The sequence below is a fragment of the Tamandua tetradactyla genome, chromosome 3, assembly GCF_023851605.1.
Source record: "Tamandua tetradactyla isolate mTamTet1 chromosome 3, mTamTet1.pri, whole genome shotgun sequence".
In the NCBI taxonomy this organism is placed as follows: domain Eukaryota; kingdom Metazoa; phylum Chordata; class Mammalia; order Pilosa; family Myrmecophagidae; genus Tamandua; species Tamandua tetradactyla.
The window spans coordinates 139,080,170-139,102,557 of NC_135329.1; the positions used below are offsets into that span (position 1 = coordinate 139,080,170).

The window sequence follows — 22,388 nt, forward strand, 5'->3', positions numbered from 1 at the left end:
TATTTAAGTCTTCTTACAGTGTTGTGTAGTTTTCTTTGTACAATTCCATTACATCCTTAGTTAAATTTATTCCTTCATATTTTATTCTTTTAATTGCTATTGTAAAAGGAATTTTTTCTTGATTTCCTCCTCAGGTTGCTCTTTACTAGAGTATAGAAACACTACTGACTTTTCATTGTTAATCCCATCACTTTTCTGAGCTCTTTCATTAGCTCTAATAGCTTAACTACAGATTTTGGGGGACTTTCTACGTGTAGAATCATGTCATCTGAAAATAGAGAAAGTTTTGCTTTTTCCTTTTCATTTTGAATGGCTTTTTACATTTTTTCTTGCCCACCTGTTCTTGGTAGAACATCTAGCACAATGTTGAATAATAATAGTTATTATTATTAACCATAACAAGAGAAGTGGATATCATTCTCTTGTTCCAGATCTTAGAAAGCTTTCAGTCTTTCACCTTTGAGTACAGTATTAGCTTGTTTTGTTTTCATATGTGCCCTTTAACATGTTGAGGAAGTTTCCTTCCGTTCCTATCTTTCAAAGTGTTTCTGCCAAGAAAGGATGTTGGGTTTTGTCAAATGCCTTTTCTGAGTCAATTGAGATGATCATACGCATTTCCCCCCCGTTTTCTTGATGTGTGTACAACTTTAATTGATTTTCTTATGTTGAATCACCCTTGCATACCTGGGCTAAAACCCAGTTAATCATGGAGTGCACAGGTGGTTCAGTGTTAGAATGCTCACCTTCCATGTGGGAGACCTGGGTTCAATTCCTGGACCATGCATCAAAAAAAAATTTGATCATGGTATATAATTCTTTTAATGTGCTATTAGATTTGATTTGCAAGTTTTTTTTTTGGATGGGCAGGCACTGGGAATCGAACCCAGGTCTCCAGCATGGCAGGCAAGAATTCTTCCACTGAACCACTGTTGTACTGTCCATTTGCAAGTACTTCTGTTGAAAATTTTTGCATCTATATTCATTAGAGAAATTGTTCTATAATTAATTTTGTTTTCCATGTAGTATCTTTATCTGGCTTTGGTATTAGGGTGATGTTGGCCTCATAGAATGAATTAGTGTTCCCTCCTCTTCAATTTTTTGAAAGAGTTTGAGCAGTATTGTATTAATTCTTCTTGAAATGACTGGTAGAATTCACCTGTAAAGCCATCTGGTCCTGGACTTTTCTTTGTTGGGAAGTTTTTGATGACTGACTCAATCTCTTTCATTATGTTTGATCTATTGAAGTCTTCTGTTTCTTCTCAAGTCAGTGTAGGTTGTTTGTGTGTTTCTAGGAAATTGTCCATTTCATCTAAGTTGTCTAATTTGTTAGGATACAGTTGTTCATAGTTTCCTTTTATGATCCTTTTTATTTTTGTATTATCAATAGTAATGTCCCATATGTTTGTGTACTTCATGTTGTTACTCAAATCCCTGAGACCCCGATCAATATTTTCATTCTTTTATCTATCTGTTCTTCTATCTGCAAGATTTTGATTGTCCTGTCTTCTAGTTCACTGATTCTTTCTTCTGACTGTTTTATATCTGCTTTTATATGTCTCTAGTGTATTTTAATCTCTTCTTATTGTGCCTTTCTTTCCCATAATTTCTATTATATTTCTATTTTATATATTAAAATTCTTCTTTATGCTCACAAAATGTCTTCTTAATTTCTTCAGCTCTTTACCCATATTTCCCTTCATCTCCTTGAATTGATTTAGATTTGTTTGAATATCATTGATTAGTTACATCAAATTCTGTGTCTCGGGGTCCAAGGGTATCAGTGGTAGAATTCTCACCTGCCATACCAGAAACCTGGTCTAGGCATTTTCCAAAAAGCAAACAGGCAAAACAAATAAATAAGCTCAACAAATGGTGCTGCAATAACGGGATACCCATATAGAAAAATAATGAAATGTGACCCTGCCATACAGCATACAAAAAAAAAAAAAAAAATCGGTGTTTCCTCCAAAGTTTTAATGTGTTCTTTTAACTGGGCCATATCTTCCTGTTTCTAAGCATGGATTAAGCTTTTTGCTGATGTCTTGGCATCATGATGTGTTTACTCTGAAGGTCAGTTCCTTTATCTTCCTTATGGTTTTATTATCGAATGGCTTTGTGTTGAGATTCCTCTTTGAAACTTGGTTCTACTTATCCTAGACTCTTAGGCTAACCCATGTTTAACTGATCAGATTTTTCCACCTCTTCTTCATCTGGTTCTTGCCTTGGATATGTAGTACAATTTTTCAGATTGCACTATTTGTGTTATTGTTTCACCCTGGTGAAAGTTCCTTTCCTCTGCTCCTTCTCTAGGAATCTTGATCTGTTCTGTTTGTTTTTGTTTTGCTGTATAGGTCTTTTTTTTTTTTTTTTTTTTCTTTTTCTACACTCCTTTCATTGCCTCTAGCTGCTTTTGCCTAGAGGGCAAAGTCAGGAAGGAGGGTCACCCCAGAGAGGACTTCCCCAAGCCAACCTTTCCCAGTCAAAACAAAGCCAGGAACCCATGAAGGGGGTTCAGACCAGCTCCAAAGAACCCTGGGGAAGAGGGTCAGGAAGGATGCCAGAAACCTTTTTGATGTCCCCCCAACACTGCAGTTTCCTGGATTTCCCAGCAAATGGTGCTTTTCAGCAAATGTTCCCTGCAGCCTTAAGGAGGTATTATGTTTATAAACTTCTCTGCCACCTCCCTCCTATCAGGGATAGCATTGAAATAATGGCTATGTCTTTCTCTGCCCGGGTCAGACTGAAACAGCAACTCAGTTCCAGGACCCAGCAATTCTAATTCACGGATCAACACCATGATCAGTGCTTGGTTCTGATCTCCCCTGCTTCTCTCCCATTCCCCCAACTCCCCCCAGTTCTTGGGGAAGAAGACTTCCACATCCCTCTCCCTCCACAGTAGCCAGAGACGAGAGCCTGAGGTAGCCCACCTCAATAGTGCAGGGTATGTGTCAGCAGCTGCCATGAAGTGAACTATTCACAGTTCTTTTCCACAGTTTCTCAGCCTCTTCCTCCTACTCTTCCTGTTATTTGTTAAAGTATTTTGATGATGCCTGGGTCTGCTTTTCTCAGCTTGCTCCTTAGAAAATCAATGTCATCTCCATTCATTGGTCTCAATAATCAGGGCATATCTGAAGCTAGTGGGTAGAGTCAGAAGGAGACCGCCCAACATTAAGAAGAAAATTACAGCAATAAGTGCTGTCATAAATGGAGGGCTGTGCTATGAAGTTTCCAATTATTTCAACATATTAATATTGATAACTATTTGTTGAGTAGTTACCATATGCCTGGAACTACTGTAGGATCTGGAGATAATGTTGTACACAAGATAGAAAAGTCCTCTGCACTTTTGTGAGGCTTCAACTCCAATTCAAGGAGATAGACTACAAATATAACTAAAAGCTTAAACATTAAAGGAAAAAATATCAAGTAGTGACACATGCTGTTGAGAAAATAGAGTGCTATATGGTACATAGGGTGGAGATCTTCTTTAGATTGGATAGACAAGAAGACCTGTCAAATAAGAATGAGCCAGCTGTATGAAGATCTATAGAAACATCATACTAAGCAAAGCTATATATATATATATATATATATATATATCACAGAAAGACTCTGAAGTAAGAATAAGCTTCACATGTTCAAGAAAGAGTAAGAATTTCATTGTACTTGGGGCACATTGAGCACAGGATAGAGTGGTAGAAGATGGCATAGAGCAGAGAAGCAGAGTTTCAAAGTTAGAGTAAATACTTCGGGTTTTATTCCAAGAGAAAGAATGTTCCTTGAGGGTTTGACCAGAGGAGATATGACTTCTAAATGGAAAATGAACCAGAGGGACAATAGGAAATAGGTCGGTGTAGGAGAGGATGATGGCTTACTTTAGGACAGTAACAATGCAGAAGAAGTGGGAAAAGGCTGGATTGGAAAAGATCCCTTTTCTCTGTGAGGACTACATTATAAGAGAAATTGTATAGAACAAAGGAGTACAGTTGCTTTTGTGGAAGCAAAACATGATGATATGTTGGACTTGGGTTCCAGCATTAGAGATGAGAAGTAGATGGCTAAGGGATATATTTTAGAGATTGTGCTAGGTTGAATTATGTACCTTCCAAAACACGTATTCTTAACCTGCATTCCTGTGGATGTGGAAACATTGTAAATGGGATATTTCAACTTTTTTTTTTTTTTTAGTTAAGGCAAAGTCCGACTGAAGGAGATTGGGGCTTAAAGACAGATTACCGGACTCCTTTATAAGCAGATGATACTCAGACATAGTGAGAAAAGCCACAGGAAGGAGCTGGAAGTCAGAAGTCAACAGAACACAGATGGGATAGGAAAAGACATCCCCCTGTAATGAGAGCCGAGAAACCACAAAGATCGCTGGCTAGCCAAAACACTGTTGGCCCTAGGTAAGAAGCAAGCCTTCTTACCAATGCCTCAATTTGGACTTCTGGCCTTAGAAAGCATGAGCCAATAAATTTCCATTGTTTAAGCTAACCCATTGTGTGACATTTGTTATAACAGCCAGGAAACTAGGAAAGATGTATATTCAGCAACATTTTGTATAGGAAATAGGATTCAAAGATACTTCTATATTTTTTTGCTTGAGTAACAAGGGGAATGATTGGGGCCATTACTGAAATAGGAGGATCAGGTCTGGTGGGAAATGATAAGTGAAAGCAACAGGAGTTTGAAAACATCTGGAATTATATGTGGAAGTCAAGAAAATATCATTGTAGGGGTTATCTGCATATAAACGGTATTTAAAGTTTTTAACATCATGAAGTTATATGATTGCACCTCAGAGAATATGTAGATAAAGAGGTGAGAGGAGTCCAGATGTCCTGTGACACTCCTTTATAGGTTAAATGGAGGAGAGTGATCTTACAAAGAAGACCCAAAAAGAGCAGCCATTGATGTTGAAGGAAACAAGAGAGTGTAGGGCTCAAATATGAGAGCTTGATGAACACTCTGGAAGCTGCTCAGAGTATAAAATGAGAACAGAGACATTTGCTATATGCCACTGGTGACCTGGACAATGGGATAGTGAGAACAGAAGACCAATTGCAGTAGGCGTAGGAGAATGTGGAGAGGGAAGGATATGGAGAGTGTAACTGCATTCACATCTTTCAAATAGTTGACTGTGAAGGCAAGCAGACAAATGAGATGATAACTGGAGGAAGAACTGGAATCAAGGTAGAGTTTCCTTAAAGATAGAAGCTGCTAGAGCATGTTAGATGCTAATGGGAAATATCCTCCAGAAAGGAAAAGATGATTGAGAGGGGAAGTTTAATTATAGGAGAGAAATTTTGAGAAAATAGGAAGGGACTAAATCCAGAGCTCAAGTTAAGAGACTGGTCTTTGATAGAACCAGCTGATCATAATAACAAAAGGGAAAGTCTGTTTGCTCATGAGAGCAGATTGTGCCCATTTCTTGCCAAGTAAGCTTCTAAATGCTTCTAATCAGGGTTTTATTTTTTTCTCAAACTATTGTTAGTTAAACAATTGCCAACACATCACTGGCAAAGTATAGAATGAGTAGCTATAAACTCATTGTAGGAAGATTCGTCATTTCCTGCCTAGTGATATCTGTTTATTTCTTTGAAGTATGAAGCAAGCTCTTTAACAGAGAGTGGTGTATAGGAGATTTGAGGAATTTAAATAAAATCTGGAAGGCTGCTGTCATTGGATTCTATGTAGGTTACTAGATCTGGTAGGAGTTTGAATTAGATGATCCCAAAAGTCCTTTCTAACTCCAAGGGTATATGGTTTTATTATAAGGATAATTACTGTGGAGCAACAACTTTTAGTTCACTTTTGACATTTTTAGTTAGTTTTCCAAATTTTCTCAAAGAGTTGTAATTATTATAATCACTTACCATTTTTCTTATTTCTGCTGTTTTTTATCACTACTATTCAATTGCTCATTAAGTTTCATTTTGAGAAATCTAAAATTCTATGATTCTGCTCTTGATTGCAATTTGGAAAAACCAAAGAACCAATCAAAGATGGAAACAAGAGGTATATATGACTGATTGAATTTGTGAAACTGCTCTAAGAACTTTAATTAGAAAAGCACTCTGGATCCATGTTATTTACTCCTCTTTTTTTCTTTTCTTTTGGTTTTTTTGTTTGTTTTTTTAATTTTTGACTTTTGTCAACAGTCATTCTGTTACTTCTTTGGCTCTAAGTTACAACAGAAATTCTGCAGGGTAGATATACAAAATTAGAACAAAGTCTTTTGCCAAGTTATAGTCAGATGAAAACTTCAATCTCTAAAAATTATTACAGAAAGTCATTGAAATTTTACCAAAATAATCCATTAGGGAAACTTTAAATATTGACATTACTCATATTAGAAATTTTTTCTACCACTTTGTGAAATATTTATTTGCATATTTTTCTTCAGCACCATCTAGAACTTATATTCTTAGATATTTGCATAGATTACATGGATGCCAGCAAAAAGAATGTAAAGTAAAGCAATATTTTCAGTGGGTTGTAGGTAATACATGCAAATACATTCTACCTGTGCAGGTCTCTTTCTTCTTGCTCCTTCACTAATCTATGGTGAAATTAGAAAAACCATTAGTGAAAAGATCATTTTAACCACTGCAGTTGCAAAATATTGCTGTAGTCTCATGTGAAATGCTGTTTTGAAGAGAAACAATAATGCAGTTGATATTTCTACCAGATCATCTATACTTGAGTCTTACAGGGCACTTCAGAGAGAATTACCTCCCTTATTCCTAAATTGGAAAGAAAATTCCATAATTCAAGAGATAAGTGGTATCCAATTCCAATTTGTATCCCCATTCCAGGAGGCCATTTGTTTTGGCCCATTCTGACCTTCCTTAGGAAGGTTACTTCCTAGAAAAAGGCCTTGGCATTCAACTGTTCCCCATATCATTGGCCCAACTCCAGATAGAAAGGCTGTCTATTTGTAAACCAAATGACATTTCATAAACCTAGCAATGGTCTTTTGCAGTGAACATTTGAAGTTTATGAAGCATGTTCAGGAAAAAGAACTGTGTCACTTGGGAATTTAGAGTTCTCTCTTTTTATAGCTGTTCCTGTATCATAATAAAGATGTAAACCTTAGAAATTATTATAGGATATGTCCTCTTCTTGCTATTTTGCCCTCTCTCCTGCTTGTGTGGTTCTCCACTTTATAGAAATGGAATAGTGATGGGTCCTGTAATGAGAACCTGATGTATATTTGAAGGGATATCCTCTAAAGAAACAGTCTGTGGATCAGGGAAGGATTTTAGTGCCCTTAAGGTAAGGTTAAATGATACAGCAAAAAGAGCAAACTTGTTGTTCTCTCCTATTGCAAAGGTATCTTGCAGGAGGATTCTGTTATTGGAATTTGGCTTTTCAGATATCAGGGACCTGAGTACTTTCCATATTCTTATTGGTCACATACTATTGCTAGAATAATTTACAGAGGGATTGGGGGAATGAATATCTATGAAGAATAAGTCAAAATATAAATTTAAGAATGTAGGCCCTTCTTTCAGTATACTTGTCAGTCTCATTGTGGCAAGTAGGTATTCGTTTCACCCCTGATAGTGGATTCCTGCATAACCTTATTTTATTGAATGCAGATGCTCTGATGCTGACATTTTCTTGATTTTATCAGAAGCTTTTCACATAGTTGTAGCTTGACTGCTGCGTGGCTGACAATAATTGTTCGATGCGTTGTACTGTAAGATAAACCTTGTTTCAGAAAGGTTAAAAAGTGAAATGTGCAGCTGAGAATTGATGAAATAGGGTAATGAAGGAAAATTTCCTGGACTGCCCCATCACATCCAAGAATTTGATAAATAGCCTTTGAAGAACTGTTCCTGATAGTTTGTCATTATTAATGCAATTTTCAGTCTTCAGATGTGAGTTTGATCAATGGGAATATAAAAGGCTAACTGTCATCTATGGATTTTCTTCTTCATGTTATGGATCTTAAATCTCAGTGTAGGATGGACATTTCACCACCATCATACAGACTACAAAAGAAATTAATTGAATAAGTGGGTAAATGTTCCTTTAAATCGGGGAAGCAAGGTTGTCACACTCTTATCCCTCAATTACAATGTGTGAAATCTTGTATTTTATTGAAGATGCTTTAAAGCTCTTTATGTCTCACTAGAGCCCTAAGTTATTTCTATAATATACAATGGCAGGTGTTGAACTGCTACTTCAGTTACTATGTGGAAAAGCCCATTGTGGCACAGCATTAACTCTCTTCTACCTCCAAGAGAACCTAGCTATATAGTTTGATTTCTGCAAACTGGTGAAAGCTCTATCTGCTTGGAGCTCCGTCCATCCCATTCAAGTGTATCTAAGCTGTTGTTGTAGAGCAGGATTTCTCAACCTCACTACTTTTGACATTCAGGACTAGATAATTCTTTTGAGGGAAGTTATCCTGTACATAGTAGGATGGTTAGCTGCATCCCTAGCCACCAGATGCCAGAAGTGCCCCCTCTCAATTGTGATAATCAAGAAGGTTCCCAGACTTTGGCAAATGTCCCCTAGAGTACAAAATTGCCCCTGGTTGACAATAAGTTCCGGAGGGCCCTTTTTCAAGCTAGAAATACCCTGGGAAGACAAGGATCAGAAGCTTCAAGAATTAGTTCTCATCCATATGATTATGATGATCAAATGGGAAGACAAAGGATGACTTAGACAAGAGTTATATAAAAAAGCAAAAAGGCAGATGTTGTCGGGTTCTGCACTCAGTATCACACCATAAAGCCAAACTACGAGATAACTTAGTGTCAGGGTAGGTTTGATATCTAGGAGGATGGCATATACCTCCCTCCTTGTCACACATTTTTTCCGTAAATAAAAAAATGAACTTTCAAAATTGTGAAGGAACTGCCAAAAACACATAGAATCAACTTTCTTCATTGTAATTGTGTCAAGACCTTATAATTTTCTCAGGTGCTGTAAAACACTGCAAATTTCTCAGCAAGATAGAAAATCAAAACAAGAAAATCAGTGAATTCTGTAGAATAATTCAAGTGAAGATGTTATAATAAAAATGCCATCTCAATCCTACTAGTCCTTTGCCCATCCTCATGAAAACATGCCACCTAGAGGCTTGCCCAGAGGCATATCATTATGCCTATAAATGGCTTGTTCTTCTTTAGTGATTCAACAGTTAAGCAATGATTGGTTGTGGTTTAATAATAATTATTATTATTTTAAAATGTATCTGTATGCCAAAACAAATAGTGGTTCTCTTATTTTGCATATACAGAAAAAATCATAGGTTTTGTCTGAAGCAAATCACAGTACCTAGGACAAAAAGACAACTATGTTGTCTCCAACAATCAGTGCTCATTTGATACCAATATGGAATGGCATAATATTTTACATGGATTGTTGCAGTAGACCACTTTCTATTCTCCCTGCTTCCATTGTGCCCATAAAAATCTCTTCTCTACACTGGAACAGCCAGAGAGATCTTTTTAAACATCATGGGGGATCATGTAACTCCTTTGCTGAAAGCACTCCAGTGTCTTCTCATTTTATTTAGAGTAAAAGCTGAAGACCATACAATAGTTTGCATGGCCCTACCTCTCTGATTTCATCTTCTGTTATGTTTCCCATCACTCACTGAACTCTAGCTCCTTTGACATCCTCAATGTTCTTGGAACACAACAGGCATGTTCTGTCTTGGGAGTTTTGCACCTGATGTTTCCTTTGCTAGGGCCACTCTTTCAAGGGATATCAATATGTATTGCTCCTTCTGCTAAAATGCTCCTTTTCAGTGAGGCCTATTCTGACACTCTATTTAAAGTTGCTCTCCCACCCTCACCCACTTCCACTCTCCCCTATCCTCCTCCCCTCTTTTTCCCCATAGCACCTGTCTTCTAGTATACTAAGTCCTTTCTCTTTTGTTTTGTGTTCTCTTCTCCTCTGCCCCAAAATAAAAAAGTCAATGAAGACAAAGGATGTTTAATGTTTTGTTCCCTGATATATCCCAAAGGCCTAAAAAGGGCTGTTGACTTATACTTATTGAATGGACCCCTTGATAATTTTCAAGCTAGGCTTGTGACATGGTTTGAAATTCATGAATATAAAATTTAATTTTTATTGTGCTTCAGATTTCTTTATGATTTCCTGATAATACAGATTGTTTATAACTTGAGAGTGAAATTATGTACATCTTCATTGTCTTCAGAAGTAGAAGCAATAGTTCATTGTTTATTATGTGATGAGAAGTGATGAATATTTTTAAAACTATTTGAGAATGTGTCAAGAAAATTATATTTAAAAAAAATCTTTAAACATTTCTCCATTGAAAATCATCCATTTAAAGAAGAATACAAATTCTAAGGAGAAAGGATTATGACAACTTTAAGAGTATGTTTCTCTTTATTTCATTGGGAAAAAAACAATATGAATATAACATATTCTTATCCAAGGAGGGGGTCCTATATTTTTAAACTTTATTTTTGTTTTTTATAGAATGATTGAATGACAATTGAATGAATTTCAGAACTACTTAGAAGTGACAGTCAAATATTGAAAGAATGCATGGTCGCAAAGCAAATATATTCCTAGAACTTTTGAATTTGTCAGAGCACAAAGTTCAATTTCGTCTATGAGCATATTATCTTTGGTACTACTGACTGTTCAGTTGATTTTTTTTTTCATAAATTCCCATGGTTTTAGAGTTACAATAAGCTGATTGGCTTAGTTCATCCCACAACAAGAAATGAGAGCTCATTTGCTTTTTTATATTACCCAATAATATATTCAAACACTAGAAGGGAGAAAATGTGACCCATGTCTTATAATTGAGAGTTACCAAGTAAGAGTTGTTGTGTATGGAGCTGTATTCAAAATACTTAACAACTGGTAAGGTACACCCATCAATCAAAGCAGATACAAAATGTGTGACCAAATGGATGTGCCTTAAGATCTAGCAGAATTTTGGAGACTTTTGTCATGAGAGAAACCAATGCTGTTTATTCATTGAATCATTACCATAAAATGTTACACTTCCTTTGGTATGCCATCACATTTTTTATTTTCAAATTCTGACTTATTGATCCTAATCTTTCTGAGGATGTAAAAGTTTGAACATAATGTTGGCACTGTTACTGAATGTAGTAATGGAAAGTGATGTATTTTATGAAAGTATTCCAAACTAAATAATGCAATTGAAAAACTTTAACTTGAAACTTTCCAGGGAGCTTCTTGCTTCCTCACTTTTGGATGGACCTTCTATTTCCTCATCCTGCTGATACTCCCTCTACAACCAATTACCTCTCTAGCATTAAGTTATGCACATCAAGAACCATGCCAGTTGTATACTGACATAATCTAAGATTTAAGACAATATTATCTGAATTTTCCAATTTACTGAAAAGAAGAAAAAAAAAACATGTACACCAGAAAAGCTAAGTGCTACGGTGAACTTAAGCTACTTACAATTTCTGAAGCAGGGATAGGAAAAAGCCTTGAGTTCATGTGTTTGTTTAGGCTGAAAAATGGACAACCTGATTAGAATATGTTCACCCTCATTCCTTTTCCTTCTTCTTCTGCATGACTCATCATCAGATTCTGGAGAAACCCAGGAAGAGAAAGTCTTTGTCTACTGAGTTGAAGAGAGCATGACTTAATGAGTCAGAGCCAAACACTGTGGGTGTGAAACCAGCTTTGCAACACACTTGTACAATTTTACGGCAAAAGAATATTCCCCCTGTGCCTACAACTCCTCATCTACCAGTACTTATCTCTAGGTTTGTAACAAAGATTAATAAGTTAATATTTGTAAAGCATGTAGAGGTTTGCCTGGCACATGATGAGTGTCATGTAAAAGATTTTTACAGAAATAAATCCTGCAGTATGATGGAAAAATAAATTTTATCAACTGGGAAAGGTCACAATGTACTAAAAGACCCTAATTTATAATATATAGATAAAGGAATTCAGTTATTTAACTATTTTTAGAAGATTTTCTTGCAGGTCTATTAATTCCAATGCAATAATTCTGTAAACTTTTTGAAGGCTTTTAGAGCACCAAAAGATTCTATTGGGAGTAGAACTAGAAATGTGTGTGGGTGTGTGTGTGTGTGTGGGTGTGTGTACGTGCACAGTGTGGCATCTGGTGTGAATTCTTAGAAAGGTACATAATATACCAAACCTAGCCTGTGACCTCAGAAAACTAACAATGTCAGAAGTAAGGAAATGCATATATCCAAAAAATTATGAAAAAAGATCAAATATGGTGATACTTACGATGAGGTATGGGAGAATGTTTTAGAGCACAAGGGAAGAAAATAGATCTCTTCCTACTAGAAAGTCTCAGAAAGCGACCTAAAGAAGGTGATGGGAGAGAATGTGGGAAGAGTTAAGGGAAGTGACTAATAAAGCAGATTTTGGATCACCTTGTTATGAGCCATAAATGGCAAACCAAGGCTCTTTACTTGCTAATGTGAGGTATAAAGAAAATTAAAAGACAGAAAAAGGATTATTCCATTAAGAAAATAATTAAGTCTTGAAATAAGAGAAACGGACACACTAACTCTTATAGGAGATTGAGATGGTACTTATTAGAAGATTTGGTAACCCCTGGAAAGAGTAATTGCTCTTAATTAGATTAAATTCCTTAGTTCTCCCCATTTACTCCCACTGTACCAGGTACTTAGGGATACTTGAACAAGATTAGCATCTTGCATACTACTTTGCCCATAGTAAATAGTATGCAAATTGCTATGGGCAAAGCCATTTAAATATTTAATAAATAAATATTTACAAAATTAATACCAAAATCCTTATATTGAGAGCCCAAGAAAAGTTCTATTTTTTTTAAGATGGTATTAACTTCTAACTTGCCCAATTAGAATTCATGAGAGTCACAGGAAATAGATATTTAGAATATAGAATCTGTTTATAAATATAAATATATTTAGATATAAATATATCTAAAAATATAAATATATTTAGATTATATTTTAAATATCTATCTGAGTTAGATAACTCAAAATTATCTGGTTAGATATTTAGAATATAACTAGTTAGCTAGAAAAGCCTTTTGGGATGAGCTCTTTCCAAGGACCTTCAAATACTTAGAAAATTCACCCCCCTCATTATTTCTGGACAGAAATACAAATGTTACAGACTGATTGCTGTAACATTTGCCTTGCATGTTTAAGCCTAATAGATAAATTGGAAGCTAGATATTAGCTAGTTGTGACTTAAGTCTTGCTATTCTATTTATCCATGGAAATTACTGTTTTAATTAAAGATACAAACATAGTAAATAGCAATAAATGGTCTCAGGATCTACATGAACTACCAGTTACTAGGATTTAGTTTATATTAGATACAATTAATATTATATTAAAGATTGCATTATTAAATAAAATTAAATTTTATTAAAAGAGGAAGAAAATTTACATTCATGTTCAAGGTCTCTAGGGCTATGAATCAAGTACTTTTACTGTTATTAAGATATGGAGCCTGCCAATATTATGTTCAGAAATATCCATTAAAGTTATAAAGCAAGAATTTATCTTAGTTCATTAATGGAAAGTTAATGAGTAGAAAGCATGGTCTCTGTCCCTCTCTCTCTCCCTGCTTCCTATCTCATTTTAGATACACATCTTTTTCTCATCTTAATAAATGTGCCAATGTATTTCATATAATCAAAAGATTAACACTTAAAAATGTACTTATAAAATACCCAGTTGGGGGAAGGGGTCATGTGTGCACTGATAAACACTTTGATGCAGCTCCCAGAGAAGTTTTCATCAAACAAAAAATGACAAGTGCATAAATTAACCAAATACTCAAACTTTAGTTCGGGTTATTCAGAGCCATATAAACCCAGGTTTACTCAAAAGAGTCTACAACATCCTGTTTTGGATATATTATTAATGACATAATGACAAATGCGTTACTGGTAATCTGGGAAAAGTCTGATAAAAATATCAGGCCAGAGAGATGAAAAACCAGAGAAGAAAATTAAGATTTTGTTTGTTTAAAAAATGGTAATTGTTTTTAAAGAATTTGGATTCTATTTTTTTAATCCTGGTCAAAATTTGATACTAAATATAATGAATATTTACATATTCATTTGTAATTACATGTATATAAAATAAATGAACAAATTATTAAAAGCAATTTGCCTCCAACACATAAAGGCAGATCTGTAATGTATCACTCCCTGGAATTACTTTTGACTAGTATTTTAAGACAAGCCGCTGGCATGGAACCTGATGCTGGAAGTGCAGTTTCCCAGGTCACAGACACACAGCTCCAAGCATCTCAGCCAGGACTGAGGTCTGACCTACTAGATGAACCTGCTGCCTCTTGTCAGCTGGACTCTTGCATGGTACCCGTGCAGGGTCCTCTTGCTGTCACCTTGCTTCATCGCTCATGTGCTACCTTCAAAAACATGTGAATTTTAAATGGCTTGGGAACTTTAAAGTTAAAATAAAAAAAAACAAACTTCATTCTGAACCCACTGTAGTATAAGAGAAACTGAATGGTCTGAAAAAGGTTTTATGTTACCTTTGCACCTTGGCTCACCACCCTGTCACAGCCTCATTTTATAGCAAATATTTTATGATTTACTAGAGAATACTTTATTCTCCTAGAAAAAAAAATTGAAGATGAAACCAACCTGCAAAAACTATTCCAAAGAGATAAATACAATGTCCTATATGAAATACAATGGGAAAATATATAAATGCCCCCGAGCAGACAAGAGTAGATATTGTAATGAAGCAATCAGACGCTGCCTCTCTCCAGAGGTTGACTCATGGTAGGTCCGTGGTGCATGTGGCAGCTACAAAGGCACACTGATCCAGGTACGTGTTTGGGGAATTCAAATGCCACGCACAGTGCTCCTGCCCTGCAATGTTATTTTCCAAATCAGTGAATGACTTCTGGCAAAAATTTGAACAAAACAAAATACAGTCACCCCCTGCCCCCCATCTACGTGATCGTTCCATTCCTGATAAATTCAGGATATTTTAAAACATGCCAACAATACTTTGTTTTTCTACGTGAAGGAGATTTAGGTTTCAGCCTTCTCTAGTTACCCACAGGTCTTTTCACCTTTATGCACATGAGAAAACCACACGGGATGGGGGACTGCTCTGCACGTTGCAGGGTGTCTAGCATCCCTGGCCCCAACCCAATAAGTGCCAGTAGCACCCTCTCAATTTTCATAGCAAAAGCAAGACACTCCTGGGGATTTTCCAAACACCCTCGAGGAATGGCACCAGTGCTGGGCAGCACCTTCCCTGGATGAGCCGTGCACATCTGCTTCTGCCCCACCCAGTCCTGGCAAAGCCTAACTGCACCCACACTGATTTTCTGTACAGAATGGAGCAGACTGTCCCGTCCTGGTCCCACGGGTCCCTGTTGTACAGGCCCCATGACTGTGCTGCCCTTACGTCTTCCCATGCACACTGACAAATGGCCTTCCCTTCTCAGCCGGCAGCTGCACACTGTTCTCTTCTCAACATCCCATTCTCTTTCTAAAAATAATTCCTACCAAGTCCAACATGCAAACCAACAAAAAACATTTTTATTACAATTTTTTTACAGTTGGTTCTCATAATATGTGAAGGAAAATAAAAAGTTTAGAAGAAGCAGTATTGAGAGTGAAGGGCTTTTTTTTTTTTAAATGAATATATAAAGGCTTTCAGAGGTAAAGGTACATTTGAAAAGTTGTCAGGGAAATCCCTTATTTTTTTCAGCTCCTCCAATTTACATTAAATTATATTTATAAAATGTTTAGGACAGTTTCTGACACATTGTAAATTCTATATAATCTCTTCTAAACGACTAAATAAGAATTCCCAAAGTTATCATACAAAAATCCAAAAATCCAAATTTGATCATATTTCTTCTTTGGTCAAAGACTTCGTTGGATCTTCATTTTGAAATCAACTCACTTTTAAGAAGTAGATCCTTTTTTCTAAATAAAAATCTTGCATGAAAACACAGTATTTGGCACAGATAAAAGCACCTCTGTTCCAGTTAGAACTGAGGTGGGGGCCTGGCACCTTCCCCATCCAGGTCTCTCGTCAGCACTCCTAAGGCCATTTCATAGACCCCTCTGTCCTAGGGCTGCAAGGAGCAGTGTTCTGAAGGCACTGACCTGCAGGATGGCTGCAAATTCCAAATATGGGCTGATACGGCCTCCCAGGCTCCAATCCAAAAAGCCCTCCCACCCTGTAGACATCCGCATACTGTAGCATCCAGCCAGCTGGCTGGAAGCATTTCATCTAATGCCTCACAATGGTCATGGCTTTGCACCTTCATTCTCGCTCTTCCCGTTCCACCGGACCCACTTCTCACCAATCACCCAGGTAGATGTCCACCCTTACCTGTCAGCTCTCATCTCTCCGAGATGTTTTACTTTACGGCCTCTTCACCATCTGTGCTCTCTTCCCATTCAGTTCGGACGTCAATCACGGGGTTTAGTAATAGCAGTGAACACTGATGGCTTGCAGCATCCCAGTAACTGATCTAATCCCTTTCTTGTTTTAATATAAGCATTCCTCATAATAAGCCTATGAGATAGGTACTGATAATAGCCCCATTTTAAAGATCAGGAAACTGAGGCAAAAAAAAAAAAAAAAACCCTGCAGAAATGCCCCAGGGTCACTCATATCTGGGAAGTGGAGGTATCACAATTTGATCTGAGGTGGTCTGCTTGTCCACTAACTCACCGTACTTATTTTTTGATACCTGCTATCATCCTGTGTACTGTGAACTCCTTGAAGCATCGCTCACAACTTACTTACCTTTCTATACCCAGTACTTACTAAGTCTTAAAAACTGCCATTGGAAGAATCAGAATGAGTGCTTTCTTTATGGGTTCAACCCAGAGAAGGACTTTCATTCAAAAATTCTTAGTGTTTATTGACATCTCTATAATGATTTCTACTTTTCCAGCTTTCACTACCTTCTTATAAAACTAAAATCACTTAGTGTGTAACAGTGTGCAACTCAAGTAATAATAGAAATTGAAAATATTTAAAAGTAAATTCAATTGATAGACATAACTGTTTCCTGAACAAACATTATTTTAATATATTAAATACACCTATTCAGTAGGGAAACTTGGACTCAGGTAATAATATATTTTTCATGTAGTTATGCTAAATAGACTTTCTCTGATAAAATATCTTCAAATAAGGAATAAAGATATTTCTATTTCTATTTTTCACTCATTTTTTAAATTAACTATCTGCAATTTCAACCTTTCCAAACTTTTATACCTATTGTTTGCATTCACCCCCTGATGACAATTACATTCCTGTTTCTCCACCATATCTTCTTAATTCAGGATGTTATAGAATTCCTGAAGAATTTTCTATCTCTTCACAATGTCAGAGCTTTTGACTGTGGGTCTCCGACTCTGTTAGACTCTGCTTAACTCAATTCCTCTCTCCTCAGTAAATGTTAGTTACTTTAAAATATCATATTCATCTTGGAGAATAGGCTTCTTAATAAAATTGTGTCTCGTTATCCTATTAGATTCTCTGATGATCCTTTGCCACTTCCCTTGTAGAGAGTGGCATATAGTTCCTTCTTAGTTTTTCTTTTATTGATAGAATGTATTACCTGATTTTGGTCTAACTCCTAATATAAGCACATGACCTCTTTCTACTTAAAAAAACATATCAATGCCTAAACTACGAAGTTTTTTTGTTTGATTTTTTTTCACTATTCTTTGGTAAAACCTTGAAGCCTGGCATTTTCTAAATGCTAGTTACTTTCTTTTCTCATTCTGATAATTAAATCCAAACACACAATTTTGATGAATTAGTTCCATGTAAATATTTTGTGAATGAAAAATATCACATAAAAAATTAAACTTTGGTTTCAGATGCAGGGACTAGATGTATAAACATGTACCAATGATTTAGAGTCACCACATTGCTGAAGCCCCAGTGGAGGATGCTGTTTCCTCTACCCTTCAGGAAGCAATGTAAAAAGTTATTAACAATAAGTCAATCTGTTAAATTGTTTTGCCCTGAAATCCAAAAACAAAGCTTTCAAAGTAGAGAGAAAGTGTGTGTGTGTGTGTGTGTGTGTGTTTGAGTGATCATAACAATTTTTAACTGGTCACAAGCATGCATTCAAATTTGCTGGTGGGTTGCATGACGCATGGTAAAAAGCAGCCTTTCTAATGACCAAATAACTAAGGCTTTGGTCATTAGACCAAGGCTTCAAAGTACTAAGCACTAGATGAGGATTTTTTCGTTGAGGGGATTAGAGAGAGAAAAACTCAATCTCCTCCACTCTTATCTTACGTTTTTATGTAGTCAAAATGCTTTTCTAATATTCTTGAAGTCCACAAATTCTGAAAGAGCTAGTATTTATGATTTGTGTGGGGTCTTGTGAGTGACATAGACATCTCAAGATGTTGAGATTTTTCTAAGCCAAGGACACAGAGAATGTCAGGGACAGGGCTGGAATGAGAACCTGGGGACATTTCTCATATCTTTCCTGATTTTTGGTGCGGAATTTACTTCCTTCAAAGAAGTGAAACCGTTTAAAAATTCTCACTATACTTCTGATAAAATAAAATATAATACACAGTAAGTTGCACATATCTGCTAAAATCCGATCTGTGTATAAAGGACATACTTTCTTTTATTTTTCTGTAAATGTTTTCCAGTCGTTTAAAAAATTCTAAAGCTAAATATTTATTTTCTTAAATTTATAATGGCAAGGTGGTGGTAGTGGTTGTTTAACCAGAAAGTTTATAACATAACCTCAAAGGCTAAGGCAAGGAGCCCTGGCATAACCGGAAATGAGGTGAGAGTTGGGGTGGAGTGGAAATGATGAGAGGAAACAACACCATCCACACTATGGCAAGCCCACCACTTGAGAGAGGACCACAAAATGGGGTAAATTAGTTCCCATCATAGCATTTTGCTTTCAAGAAGGGAAGTTGCAGCCACCAGACATAATATTTTCCGTTGTTTTGGTTTTAAAGCAATAGTTTGTACTAGATAAAACAAAGAATTTTAGTCAAATTATTTTTCCCTATCTTTGCTTTAATGACCCACATAGCCAGATAAAACCACATCTGTTAGAGGTTGAATTGTGGCCACCAAAAAGATACGTTCAGTTTCTAACACCCAGTCCTGTGAATGGGATCTTCTTTGGAAATAGGATCACTGAAGATGTCATTGATTAAGAGGGAGTCCATGGTGCATTAGGTTGAGCTCTAATCTAATATGACTGGTCTCCTTATAAGAAGGAAAGAGGATACACAGACAAGGAAAGAGGGAACAGCACCATGTGAAGACAGAGAAAAGAATAAAGGTCATATGAAGACTGAGGCAGAGATGTATTTACAAGCCAAAGAACTTTAAGGCTTGCCTGCCAACTCCAGAAGCTACAAGGAGCAAGGAAGGATTCTCTCTTCCAGACTTCAGATGAAACAAGGCTTGCCAGCACCTTGATTTCAGACTTACAGACTCCCAAACTCTGGGACAATAAAGTTCTCTTGTTCTAAGTCCCCCAGGTCATGGGACTTTTTTACAGCAGCACTAGCAAGGAAAGACACCACCTCTGTGGTCAAATACCTCCCCACCCTCTCACCAATGAGTCTTGTTGACCAGTTTAGAAAAGTTTCGCATAGCAGCTCACAAGGCTCCTTGGGCTCCCATGGTGCCTTCTTCCAGATTAATGCTTCTGAAGTGGGTGAGACAGAAACCTTAGAGCTGGACAGACTTGGGTGCTAGACATCTGCCAAACTCTGTGATTTATTAGTGGCATGATCTAGGCAACTTATTTAATATTTCCGAGAGTCCATTTATTAATGTGTCAAGTGAGAATAATAATCTTATTTTACCACAAGGATTAAATATGAAGATTATATATATATATGTATGTAGAGAGAGAGAGAGAGAGAGAGAGAGAGAGAGAGAGAGAGAGAGGTTGTAGGTTTCTGAAAAGTTACCCTAGTGCATGGAACCTTTGTAGAATCATATAAAATGCCCTAGATGTTCTTTGTGATAGGCAGGAATGGTTTTGGTTGAGGTTTGGCAAGTTATGATAGGTAGCAATGTCTAACTGAAGAGTGCATAAGAGTAACCTCCAGAGTAGCCTCTTGACAGTATTTGAACTCTCTCAGTCACTGATACTTTCTTAGTTACACTTCTTTTCACCCTTTTGGGCAGGATGGACTTGTTGATCCCACAGTGCCATGGCCAGGCTCATCCCCAGGAATCATCTCCCTGCCACCAGGGAGACTTTCACCCCTGGATGTCATGTCCCACATAGAAGGGAGGGCAATGATATCACTTGCAGGGTTGGGTTTAGAGAGAGTGAGTCCACATCTGAGCAACAAAAGAGGTCCTCCAGAAGTTACTCTTAGGCATACACATAGGTAGGCTAAGCTTCTTTGCTATTTTCATAAGCTTCACAAGGGCAAGCCTCAAGATCAAGGGCTTGGCCTGATAATTTGGGTGTCCCTAATGTTTGACACAGTATCAGGGGGTTCCTCTGTGGTAAAATTTAATAGTTCCATGTTTTTTCTCCCATTCCTCAAGGAACTCTGCTAATACTTTTTGATTATCCACTTAATATACTCTGAGATATATCTAGACATTACATTAAGCTATACAGAATTAAAGGCCCTCATATAATTATTTTTTTCTGGGATCCCTGTGTTTGAATTGTTTAACTCACACAGGTTGGGGTAGACTTATATGCTACAGAAAATTTACATTCTGGACAAAATACACCTTTCTTCCTTTGGTCTCAAAGAGTAGATAAAGTTTTAAAATACAGACAATGTCTTCCTTATCCCTGTGTTCTAGATTACCTAAATTCTGACCTGATCAGCTTTGTTCTTATCTCTAAATACCAGGCTATATATATAGCATATATAAAATAGCTTCTCAAAATGCAGAAATAACAATGAGCACTCCAGACTAAATGTGACTGCTATAAGAGCTTACAATCTATTTGCTCCTTTGTTTCTGGCTTATTTTTCCTCACCAACTGTCCCACAGGTTCATTCACATTCTTTTTTGTAGCAGCACAATCTTCAATCATTCTATTCCTTTTTTAAAGCCCTATTAAGCAAATGTAACTGTAATCTTTATAAAAGCAGTACTTTCACTCTTTTCATGCAAGGGCTTTGCAGAGTTCAACCTGAAAAACCACAGGCAAACTCAGCTCATTTTTCCAAAGTCAAACTCATGGCTCCTGTTAACTAGAAAAACATCTGGAAAGCCATCTGCTGCAGTCCACATAGGGGCTCTAAGACTTAGACTATTCCCTGATATGATATATAATATTCTAAATAACTGTGTGTCTCCCTGGGAACACCTTTCACTTGGACTTTGAAGTATAAAAATACTGCCGGAGGACAACTGATGTCAGTGGTGTATTTAGGTATGACCTTGTATGAAAGCAGAGACATGCACAAAGCATTCTCTGGAAGCTAACAAGTGCTACTACCCTTCAGCACCACAATTAATTAATCAGTTCATCTATTCTAAAAGCATGTATTAAAGGCCTGCTATATACAAATCACTGCAAATCCAAGAGGAGCATGGATTCTATGGCCAGAATGCTCCCAGCCCAGTGCAAGAGACACAGGCATAAGAACATAATTGCAGTTCAGTATGGTGAGACCCAAAGTAGAGAGTCTAGCCATGGTTGATGCACAAACACTTAGTCATTTGTGCAGTTTGTTTTCAGAATAGTGAAGGATTATGCTCAGCTGGACTTTCTTTTTGGCCTTAATTTTCTTGGAACCAACCTCTGTGAAGTGATTTTATTAAAGTAAGTCAATACATGTTGCAGTAATTTGAAAACAATGAATTTTTAATTTAAAACATGGCATAGCTATTTCTGCTCCTTGTGTCTTTCCATCCAATTGGAAACCAAGACCTTTCATGTCCCCCAGGCAGTTGTAAGTGACTCCCTGCTTCCTTTCATTGCCTTAGGGTTTACCCTTTTCCCTAGACTATTGCAGTGCCCTCCCTGTCTCAATTCTTGCTTAGCTCCAATCCACTGCTCCGTTTTTATCTGTGATTTTAACTAAGGAAGTTTTAGCCAATGGGATAAGCTTTTACAAAAGACAAAATAAATAAAATATTAGACTTGCAACTTATTAAAATTACCAAACAAGGTGTGAAACAAAAATTCTTTGTCTGAGACCTAAATGTTATTCTGTCCCAGTGGATGACCCCATCCCTCATCCCATAATCGATGCCATGTTATCAAAATGATCCAGATTGCATTGCAGAATCAAATGTCCCATCTCCCTCTACCTGCCCTTGGAAGAGCCAGCCAAGCATACTTAAAACACTTAAGCCCTCACCCTACTTTGTTGCTTACAACTCTTCAGTGATTTTCCATTGCCAATGCAAAGGTTTTCAAAC

General features: G+C 36.8%; 1 protein-coding gene across 2 annotated transcripts in view; it reads left to right on the forward strand.

The window, feature by feature from the left end:
- The window catches only part of B3GALT1 (beta-1,3-galactosyltransferase 1), a 605,805-nt gene that overhangs the window by 399,030 nt on the left and 184,387 nt on the right, over positions 1-22,388 (forward strand). The window contains exon 4 of one of the 2 annotated variants that reach the window (XR_013172041.1): positions 11,569-11,885. The exons of the other annotated variant lie outside the window; for it this stretch is intronic. The gene's annotated coding sequence lies outside the window, so the exon portion shown is untranslated. Of the gene's footprint in view, positions 1-11,568; positions 11,886-22,388 lie in introns of those variants that run through there. 2 annotated transcript variants of the gene reach the window in all.